Raw genomic sequence first — 12146 nt, 5'->3', positions numbered from 1 at the left:
GTGGGCATAGAGGGAACCTACCTGAACATAATAAAGGCCATATATGACAAACCCACAGCAAACATCATTCTCAATGGTGAAAAACTGAAAATATTTCCCCTAAGATCAGGAACAAGATAAGGATGTCCACTCTCACCACTATTATTCAACATACTTTTGGAAGTCCTAGCCACAGCAATCAGAGAAGGAAAAGAAATAAGAGGAATACAAATTGGAAAAGAAGAAGTAAAACTGTCACTGTTTGCAGATGATATGATGCTCTACATAGAGAATCCTAAAGATGCCACCAGAAAACTATAAGAGCTAATCAATGAATTTGGTAAAGTTGCAGGTTACAAAATTAATGCACAGAAATCTCTTGCATTTCTATACACTAATGATGAAAAATGTGAAAGAAAAAATTAAGGAAACACTCCCATTTACCCTTGCAACGAAAAATAATAAAATGCCTAGGAATAAACCTACCTGGGGAGACAAAAGACTTGTATGCAGAAAACCAGAAGACACTGATGAAAGAAATTAAAGGTGACACAAACAGATGGAGAGATATACCATGTTCTTGGATTGGAAAAATCAATATTGTGAACATGACTATACTACCCAATCTACAGATTCAATGCAATCTCTATCAAATTACCAATGGCATTTTTTATAGAACTAGAGCAAAAAATCTTCAAATTTGTATGGAGACACAGAAGACCCTGAATAACAAAAGCAGTCTTGAGGGAAAAAAACAGAGCTGGAGAAATCAGACTTCCTGACTTCAGACTATATTACAAAGCTACAGTAATCAAGACAGTATGATACTGGCACAGAAAACAGAAATATAGATCAATGGAACAGGATAGAAAGCCCAGAGATAAACTCAGGCACCTATGGTCAACTAATCTATGACAAAGGAGGCAAGGATATACAGTGGAGAAAAGACAGTCTCTTCAATAAGTGGTGCTGGGAAAACTGGACAGCTACATGTAAAAGAATGAAATTAGAACACTCCCTAACACCATACACAAAAATAAACTCAAAATGGATTAAAGACCTAAATTTAAGGCCAGACACTATAAACCTCTTAGAGGAAAACATAGGTAGAACACTCTTTGACATAAATCATAGCAAGATCTTTTTTGATCCACCTCCTAGAGTAATGGAAATAAAAACAAAAATAAACAAATGGGACCTAATGAAACTTAAAAGCTTTTGCAAAGCAAAGGAAACTACAAACAAAACGAAAAGACAACCCTCAGAATGGGAGAAAATATTTGCAAATGAATCAGCAGACAAAGGATTCATCTCCAAAATATATAAACAGCTCATGCAGCTCAATATTAAAAAAACAAACGACCCAATCAAAAAATGGGCAGAAGGCCTAGATAGACATTTCTCCAAGGAAGACATACAGATGGCCAAGAAACACATGAAAAGCTGCTCAATATCACTAATTATTAGAGAAGTGCAAATCAAAACTACAATGAGGTACCACCTCACACCAGTTAGAAATTCTACAAACAACAAATGCTGGAGAGGGTGTGGAGAAAATGGAACCCTCTTGCACTGTTGGTGGAAATATAAATTGATACAGCCACTATGGAGAACAGTATGGAAGTTCCTTAAAAAACTAAAAATAGAATTACCATATGACCCAGCAATCCAACTACTGGGCATATACCCAGAGAAAACCATAATTCAAAAAGACACATGCACCCCAATGTTCATCGCCACACTATTTACAATAGTCAGGTCATGGAAGCACCCTAGATGCCCATCGACAGATGAGTGGATAAAGAAGATGTGGTACATATATACAATGGAATATTACTCAGCCATAAAAAGGAACAAAATTGGGTCATTTGTAGAGATGTGGCTGGATCTAGAGGCTGTCATACAGAGTGAAGTAATTCAGAAAGAGAAAAAAATATATCGTATATTAATGCATATATGTGGAACCTAGAAAAATGGTACAGATGAGCTGGTTTGCAGGGCAGAAATAGAGACACAGATGTAGAGGACAAACGTATGGACACCAAGGGGGGAAAGCAGCAGGGGGGTAGTGTGATGAATTGGGAGATTGGGATTGACATGTATACACTGATGTGTATAAAATGGATGACTAATAAGAACCTGCTGTATGAAAGAATAAATAAAATAAAATTCAAAAATTCTAAATAAATAAATAAAAGATATGACCTCAGGAGTGTCTATAGCATTCAGCTGATTCATCTATAAAACTGTAAATCAGGAATCCACCTCTAATATTTTTTTCCAACTCTCACATTTTCAAATGCCAGACAGCAGCCTCTGATACTGTTACCATGAAGAGCCTTATGGGGCTTCAGGTACAAATTCAAGTGTCATTCACACAGACGTGACGCTTAAAGCAGTGAGTGGTGAATTTACCAAAGGATAATGTGCAAAGAGAAGGTTAGAGGACCAAGATAAAATTTAGGGCCACACCCATGGTCAGGGGAGAGAAGAAAGAAGAGGAACCACCAAGGAAGTAAAAGCATTATATGGAGAGGAAGGAGGAGAATCAGGATGGGACCCTCCTAACTGGGTCATCTGGTCAATCAAGGAAGATGGAAAATGGACAGAGGAAACTGGATTTGGCACTTAAGATAAGACTGCTGATCTTTAAGGGAACACAGTTAGTGATAAGCATGACTAAGGAAAACCAGCCCACAGATCCGGGCCACACTGAGAACGAAGAGGCAAGGGGAACTCCACGGCACCAGGTTCTCATGTGTAGCATTCCAGGTAATATGCCTGATGTCTGGAAGTAGGTAAGTTTGACAAGATCAAGAAATCCAGGTGAAAAGAACTGAAGCTCCTTAGAAGAACTGGATCAGCATGCTCACCTTTTGGACCCACTTCACACCACTAGAGTCAGCTGGACCAAAGAGAGGTTGGACCCTGCCCATCTCAGGATCCATTTCTTGCTTCTAATGGAGAAGAGAGTTCACAGTGATGAGGCCTAATTTAGAAAAACCCTGAGTGTATCTCAGCCAGTGATTGGCGGCCCAGTACTTTCTTCAGAAACAAGGAAAACAGAAAAATAATTAGGAACAAATGGAAGTGATAGAGAGGAAGGGGGGACTGAGGAAGAAGGAGGGTAGAGGCTGGCTCTTTGCAGTGACCCTGAATCCTTGGGTGACCATCTCCCCACAGAGATGAAGTGATGGAGCCATGATGGGGAGCAAGGTCCCCCTGGAAGTGAGCGGTACTTTCCTCCCCACCTCATTCTATACCCAATAATAAACTTATATCAGATAACACACACGTTGAAGGCTGTGCTGTTGGAAGCAGACCCAGGCCTTTGAGAATCCCCTGAACCAAGGCATGAAAAACATTCTCTTCCTTAGCACCTGTAACACTCTCCCAATATGACTGTTTGTCTTAAAGCCATAGGCGTCTGTTTTCCACTTTGCTCCTTGGAGACAGAGACAGGACTATGATGTATGATGTTTTCCCTCATCTCCTGCTATGTGCTCTTTTAAGTTTCTGTGACGGCTCTTTTATTCTTTTCTCCAAATGGTGACTATGTATGACCACCCACCCCCACCTCGGGTTGATGCCTGGGGCACAGACTTAAAAATGGGAATGTTTAGAAGATGGAATGTTCTTTAACCAGTATTGTTGCATCTGCTATTTTTGAAAAAGATCTTTCTACAGATTTCAAGCCCACTTTGCTGGTACAATAGAATTGATCAGATAGAATCTCTCTTTGAAGATGCGGAATCGTGTTCAGCCTCAGAGTCATCGTGTGGGTCATCACTGACCTCAGTGCTGTGGCCGTGGGACAAACACTGAGGACTGGAGCCAGAGGACTGGCTCTGCTTAGAGCTGTGAGGTTCAGGGCAAGTTGCTTAAAAACAACACCCCCAAGACTCCAAGTCTCAGTTCCCTTCTCTGTAAAATGGGGGATAAAAAAGCAAATCTACCTACTTCACAGGACCATGTGAAGATTACAAAAAGCCTCCAGGAAAGCATTTGCATTAACCTAAAACACTCCACAACTGGAAGGATTTTATAGAACTAGAGATAATCACCCTGGGGCATGTGAGATCAGACTAAATCTTGACAGAGACTGGACAGGTGAGTTTGACGTGTTGGCTTATAAAAGAAACCCCCCAGTTGGGCTTGACTCCTTGTTATTTATCTCTTTGTCCTACCAGTGCTAGGAAAAAAATAAACTGAAGTTTCCACTCAAGTTGCTTTTCAGTTAGCTTGCTGGTGTCCCCATATAACAGATAAGGAAACCAAGACTTAGAAAGTTGCTTGTTTTTTAGTGACTTGTCCCAAATCTCACAGCTACAAGTGTAAGCGTCTGGATTCACACCCGAAATGAAGGCCTGCACAAACAGGCATCTGGAGCTTCTATTTTCCTAATGGCCTAAAGTAAAGAGTGTGCACAGAAAGGAAAATGAGGGAGTATCTGAGCCAATGCCTGGTGGCAGGACCCAAACCCTGAGGTTACGGCCACCATGCAAGCTCCTGGCAGAGCTGCCCTCAGGAGAGGAGCTCATTCTGATGGGAGAAACCTGAATGGGGACCTGGGTAGGGGTGCTGCTTGTGGATGCTACACTGCGGGTGGGTGTGTGGGGTGCCCTCCAGTCAGCCCCTTCAGCAGCCTGGGCCAAGGCCCTGGGCAGACGGAGGCTATCATAACTCAATTCATGAGTCAACAGAGGGAGAACTCGGAGCTCTGTGAGAAACAGACAGGGCAAGTCTGTAGAAAAATTCTCTCACTGGTGGGAGAGTGGCCCCGTGGCTGACTGAGACCACCAAAGACCATGCTGGTGACCAGGTCAGTTGCCGGTCAGGCTCGCGTGGGTGACGTCCCAAGACACAGCCTGGGACAGGAGCCTCCGCTGATGACGTGGCCATTTACGACTCCTGTTATTCACACACTTCCTTCCATTAAGGGACGGACGTGAGTTACACGATATTATTATTGCACATTAATTTTTTCCACTCATGTCATTCTTCTGCTCCCACCAGTGCCTGTTTTTGAGTCAAAAGTTTAGAATCTAACTTTGGATCTAAGCTTTTCTCATTATTCAGCCCCTGTAAAGATAAGCCCTGTTTCCTCTCTAGCTACAGCACCCCCTGCCCTGAGAGGACGCACCGTCAGGCACTGGGTACCTGCAGAGGCTTGGCCAGCAGACAGAAGTGGGCCTGAGTGATGGCCCTGACTTTCCCCACCCCTGTGACTTGAGAATGTCATTTTGTGTCTGTGTTGTTAGATGAGAAAAATGAGAATGCAAAGTCTATGGAGTCATTGAAGGGACTACATGCAATCAGTCCACGCTTTGTAAGTACCCACTACATGGTGGTGGTTGTTTTTAATAAATAGTGAGATGTTTCCATTAAAAACAGGACAGAGGACGACTCTTCAAATCTCAAGGGACTGTAACTTTTCTGTGCAAATAATGCCTAACTGTATAAGAATTGTCATAGAATAGGCTGCCCATTCTCTCTCTCTCAAAGCACTCAGGATTTCTGCCACACCCACAACAAGGCCCTCTGTTGGCTTTCCCAAAACTTTTTTTCTTGAAATTTGGATTTCCCATTATTGTTTATTACCCCTCCCCTTTCTAACCTCTGCCAAAGCCTCCTTAACATTTCCCTATCTTTGCAGTATAGTTGGTTTTTGTTGATGTTGTTCTTAGGGAAATTTACATTTTCCTGTTAGGAAATCATGAACTTTGCCAGACACACATGAACAAATCAGTTTCCCATTCACGTTCTGCTTTCCAGGGATGCCGTGAGAATTAGTTAGATGAAGTCTGCAAGACAGAGCCTGCTCTTGGAGAAATAGGATATATTAATATCACATTTAATGGAACACTGTTTTCACATAAGGCAAGTGACCATGACCATCTACCTGTTTCAAGTTGGCCCGACTCTGCCATGGGGACAAGTCTGACGGACTTGGTCACCTGTGGCGGCTGAACTCCCTAGGCACACACAATTCCGCTCACCAGTTGCCAAGTTTCTGATTAGCAATAGTGCCAGATTAGCAGCATTATTTCCCCAGATGTGACTAACAGAATGCTAAGAAACTCACTCGGATTTCCCTGTCAACTTTGTCTCTACACTGCCTGTCTTCCCCTCTCACCATTCTGCCAAAAGCAGAGGTTTTATTTTCCTCTGAGAGAAGAGACTGGTTCTATGGTGGAAATTAAAGCATCCTTGAATTTCTTCCTAATTCTTACAGCGTTTCCTTAGGCTTGATTACCAATATCTGCTAAAGAACTGAATGACCTTATAATCCCAAATCCATTCCATAAAAATGGAAGTTTGCTGTAATGCAAAACCAGGTCAAATAGTGTCCGCGGCAACTATTAGTACCTGTGAAGGCTGAAAACATAAACGTAATATTTGGACATGACTATTCTTTTACCATTCTATTAATGGCATATGTTCATAGAAAGTGACATAGCATTGGCCGCAGTGATAATTACATAGCGTGATTTTTTTTTTTTTATTCCTGTCTTCTCCCTTGTGTGCTATTGTACCTACAACTCCAGGCTGAAAGGAAACACCTTCCAGAAATTGGCAGTTCTCAGAATAGAGGAGATCAGGTCGACTTGGACAGCCAAAAAACCCATCTTCGTGGTAAAATACTGCACTTTACTTCTAACTAAAAAAAAAAGAGCATAATGAGCTTAGTCAAGGCTATCGGAAGGAAAGCATCACTGGCTCTGAAAAGACAGGCTCTGAGAAGCTGCTGCTAGCCCCAAACTCACTAGCCTGGAGATCCCACATCCCACATGCGGGGCTGGACTGAGCCTTCCCCTCCCGAAAAATGAGGTTTCTGTTTAGGCCTCTGGATACTATATCAATTACTTTCTTTCCTCCTTTTTTCCTGCACTTTTACTCTCTTTCCTGACACGGCAAGTGATACCAATATATCTTTTTTTAAATGTTAGTTTTGTTCTTCTCTTGGTGGAGATGAGGACAGGAGGGGGCCGTGAATGATGTCACCAATCTCGTAGGTGACAGCTCGCCCACGTCTAGGAAGCAAGCCCTTCTCAGAATTGTTCCCAAGGAGCTTTGCTTTATTCTGTTTCCTCTATAAGCTTCTGACTTCGCTGTTGGGAAATTTGAACTCTTGATGGTATGACTATAAGGAAAACATTTTCTGTTTGTTTTCTTTTCTTTTTATTCTGGGTCTGCTATAAAAATCTCTTTGCAGGTCATTGTGTTTTCATAAGGAAAACCCAAGCTCTTGTCTAGCGGTCCTTCTCCTTGTTCCTGTAGGATGGAGGCACTGGGAAGGTTTCCTGGTACCATCAGGAGACATCACTGACCTAGCAACAGCTCCCTGTGGTGGGTGCATGACGACAGCAGAGAAATTGTGAGTGGAACAGGGTTGCCGAGAGTACCTATACGGGCAAGCCCTCAAAGGAGATTTCCAGTAGGACCCTTTATCTCCAAAGGAGATTAAGGTTCACTTCAAAGCATGACAGTTCTAGCCAAGGTTTTCTCAATAAAGCCACCAGCGCAGACAAGAGGAATCCTATTCTCTCGATGTAATTGGAAATGTGATCCTCAGTATGGTGAGGTGGGAGGAGCTATTTTTCAAACTACACGTGACCTCACCCACCCAGAATCACCACCCTTGAGGAGAAATGCCACCTATGAGAGTGTGCTACATACATGATGGTGAGGAGGTTAAAAAAAAAACTGTTGGGAACCATTAGAATCAGCTGCAGTGTGTGTGTGTGTGTGTGTGGCCCGTGAGAAAAATTATTCCCAGCCCTCAGACTTTCCTAAAGTATGAACAATGTTAAGAGATCCAACATTTGATTTGGATTTGAGATTTTAAATTTAATGTGACATATTAATGAAAGCAATGTGTGCTATTTACTCAAATCATCGTTTTCTTCAGAGTAGTGCAAGATTCAGTCATGGATAAATCAGGAGAGTACTCGGGACTCGGAAAGAAAAGGGGATCAACAATTAAAATGGGGGAGAAACAAAAAGACACGACTCACAAAAGAGTTATTTGTGAGGCAAAGGATACTGTTTGGGGGAAGTATTAAAAGCTCTGGAAAGTCATAAACTCTATGAAGGCATAATGGTCACATACTCTCTGCTCACCTTCAGGGCACTGAAGGAAACTGCAGTGTGTGTAGAAGGTACTGGAGCCCCTTGTGGAGCTGGGCCGGGGGGGGTGTCCTGGGGTCCTGTGCACCTCATCACTGAGCACGCTTCTTTCCTGGTGACTGAATGTCGTGTCATTTAATGGCATAGTGCCACTTGATAGTATTTGGATGTAGCTAAGTTGTATTGTTCATGCATGTTAATTCAGGTGAATTGAGAACAGCAAAGAATGGGCCTAACATTTTAGTGAGTTCCAATAATACTGGTTTTAGAAGGACCCACATTCTTCCATTTAAAAATTTTCTCTGAGGGCTCTAAAGGGTCAAGCACACTTTTTATAAAGGTGAGAACATATTCCCAAGCAAAATGAAAAAAGTTGTGGTACAAATGTGAAATTTTTCCTGAAATCTAGGGACATGGAATTATGAGGATTCCACGGAAGCTTCTGGGGGGCTACCGTTTATTGAGTGCTTGCTACGTGCCAGAGCAAGTGCTTTACAAATGTTGTTGGGTGAATGAATGAATGAATGAATGAACAATCTTTTTGAGTACTTACTAATATTTCCACCTTGCCAATGAGGAAACTGAGGTTTGGAGAGGTTGTAAGAAGCCAACCCACCTGATAAATGTTGCAAATAGAATTCAAACCCAAATCTTTCCAATTCTAATTTATGCAGTGAGGGAGAGATTCAAAACAGAATGCTGGGACCAATCACATATCATAAACCCCTCTCCACCTTGGGCCAGCTGATGAAGATAGCTTTCATTTTTCTCCTTGGGGTCCCTAATGTCCCCCAGTGAGTGCCAATCTCCTCATTCATTTTCTCACGTTACTCATCTCTTTTACCCACAAAATTCTGGTTGAAATTAGTCTTCATGCTTAAGAGCTTCTAATGACATAGAGAACTGGGAATAAATGTTCTAATCTTTTTTAAAAGCCCAGACAGAAGAGAATATTGGCCCCAGTGGTCAAAACCCAGACAACTCCAGTTTTGATGGGACAGCTCCCAAAAAGTTCAGATGCTTCCCTGAACTTATCCAAACCTTGGGCGGTCTCCTGCTTTTCCGGAGGGAACATGCTTGGAGGATGAGGCACCGAGTTTGAAACCCATGGAGAATGCCCTCTGTGGGGACTCTTGGGTCTTATGTGAGGTTAAGTGCTGATTGCACATCAGGTCGCCATGGTATTGCTCCTCTGGAGAAATACAGACTGGCTTTGTTGTGTCAAAAATTAAATATCAACGACACCGAAAGCACTGGAAGTCATGTTAGGGGAAGTCATCAAACTTCTGTTCATAGTCTTCATTTATTAAGCATGTGGCTTCTGCCAAATACTTTCTTAGATGCTTCACCTGTTATTTCATTTAACCTTTTCAACTAACCTGCAAAGTAGTTGTTCTCTCCGCTTAGATGAGGAAATGGAGGCCCAGGCTGATTAAGCAACGTACCCAGAGTCATATGACTTGTGGGTGGCAGTCAGGATTTGAACTGACTCTGTCCATCTCCAAAACTTGTGCACTTAACCACTCTGTGACGTCCCCTGACCAGCCCAGAAGGACATGAACAAAGATTAGATTTGTGGGTAGGTGTGTACCTTAGCTTTATTTCCATTTGACTGCAGCCCCCCCTGGTCCATTCTGGAAGCAGGGATGGAAGCAGGGGAGTTGGCAGGCACCTCTGGTTCTCATGTAGCCAACGTGGGCGACATGGCCAGACAGCTGGGCAGAGGCTGCTGGCTGCAGGCCAAGTTAACGAGCTCCAAGGAAAAGCAAACCATCAACTGGCTGGAACTTTTGAGAGGGCATCAGAAAAAGCTGGACAAGATAGACTAAGAAATTCATGGATGATTTTAGAAATCAGGAAGAAAAAAAAATCGACACGCAAGCCAATTCCATAAATACTAGAATCTCATAGAATCATGAAAAGTCCCCCTAACTTGGGCCTGACTTAAACTGTGGTCCCTTCACTGTAGTAATTCAAACTCAACTATTTATTTTGGCTTCTCTCCTCAATGACTTGTTCTAATCGAAATGCTTTGATGAGATGTACAAAAGGAATAGAAATATGATTGAGAAGTCAGAGAGTAATTTCTTGGTTTAAAATAATTGTGAACATAAACTTTAATCTTTGGCCATGTTATAAGGGCTATCTTTGACTGACTAGGACAAAGACTTTTACGATCTTATTTGGAAAAGCATTTTTAGTTTCCGAGTGGGTGTAAATGCACCCGAACACCTTACACAACATATTCCCACCAAAATGCCTCTTATTCTGTCTATAGATCAATGCATATTTGACTTCTAAAACTTCATTTCTTGGAGGCTTCTATAACAAGACATGGCTTATAAAATGCTAAGTTTTACTTCATGCTGAGTTTGAACAATATTTATGGGACTTGGGCTCCTGCTTTTCCTACAAGCAAGCCAACATGTTTCTCTCCTGCTATATGGGAAGTACCTCTATTGATCTACATAAACTTCATCTCTTTGTGGTATGCTTACCTGAATTGGATATTACCTTCTTGAAGCCAATAGTAATGGTAAATAATAAGTGTTAATATTTATTAAAATATTAAAGTATGACAGGTACCCTCTAGCAGAACTGGATTTAAAACCTGGCCAAGCTACTCGACCACCTGTAATACCATGGACAACTTACTTATCTCTCAAATCATCAGTTTTCTTATCTACAAATTGGTGATAATAACACATTGGTTTGTGCAGAGGAGTCAATGAGATGACATATGTTGTATTAGTTTGCTTGGGCTGCCATAACAAATACCACAGACTGGGTGGCTTAAACAACAAACATGTATTTTTTCACAGTTCTGGATACTAGACCTAAATCAAGGTGTCAGGCAGGGTTGGTTTCTTCTGAGACCTGTCTCCTTGGCTTGTAGATAGATGTCTGTCTTCTCCCTGAGTCTTCACATGGCCTTCCCTTGTATATGTCTGAGTCCTAATCTCTTCTTTGTAGATGGAGACCAGTCAGGTTGGATTAGGGGCCATCCTATAACAACCTCATTTTAACTCAATTACCTTTTTACAGAATCTATCTCCAATACAGTCATATTCTGAGGCAGTAGAAGTTAGAATTTCAGCATATGAATTTTAGGGGGAAAACAATTTAGCGCATAACCTAGGTGAAATACCTAGGTTCCCTTCCCCCCACTTCCAAGGTTTGGTATAAAGAAGACACAGGGCATGTAGCACCGGCTCCTTGAGTGGATTTTTCAGGTTCCTTGACAAAGATACTAAAATGAGATGCCCACTGCTGCTCCTCTAAAGGTTCAGTTTAAAAACAGAGGCAAACTGGACTTCACTGTACTTCTCAAAAAGTATATGTCAAGGTACAAAGAGGAATTTTAACGCCAGAGCTCTGAGCTGCCATTGATTTAATTCCTGGTTAAAGGCAAGCAAAAAACTGCAGTGATGATGACTGTGATGATGATGTGACAGGGTGATAATAGCAGCTATCATTTACTGAGGACATACACATATGAAGCCCTTCCAATGCATCCTCCCATTGGATCTATTACAGCAACTTCTACAAATGGCTAGCTGTGTGTGTGGTCTTTCAAATATACTGAAGATTTTTTTTTAAAGAAGAAGACATTGGGAATGTCTACGTGTAAGAAAGGGTAAAATCAGTGTTGATTTCATGAGAGGACTCGCCAGCCCGTATGGTTATTGCCACTCTAGCCGTAGTTCTGCTGATATTTAAGGACAAACGGATCATGTCTGGATTGACTAGAGAACGCTGACTGACATCCACTTTGGGAACTGGAGCACAGCGCTTCCTTTACCAGTGCTCGTTGGCCTGGAGAGCTTGAGGCAGCCTGCCTGTGAGTGCTTCTTTACCTAGCACTCTGCATGCAGCCATGAAGACAAAGAAATATCTGTGGAATAAATCCACTGGACTCCGCTCGTGACTCTATGCTTTCAGGATCGGCATGGCTAATGGCTCTGATGGACTCACTGATCAAGCAGCTCTGTCTGTGCCCCTGTTATGGACACTCAAGAGACCCCCAAGAACACACT

This window comes from Globicephala melas, chromosome 13, assembly GCF_963455315.2.
Source record: "Globicephala melas chromosome 13, mGloMel1.2, whole genome shotgun sequence".
Taxonomy (NCBI): domain Eukaryota; kingdom Metazoa; phylum Chordata; class Mammalia; order Artiodactyla; family Delphinidae; genus Globicephala; species Globicephala melas.
The sequence above is the reverse complement of the archived record's forward strand: the minus strand, read 5'-3'. Positions refer to the sequence as shown.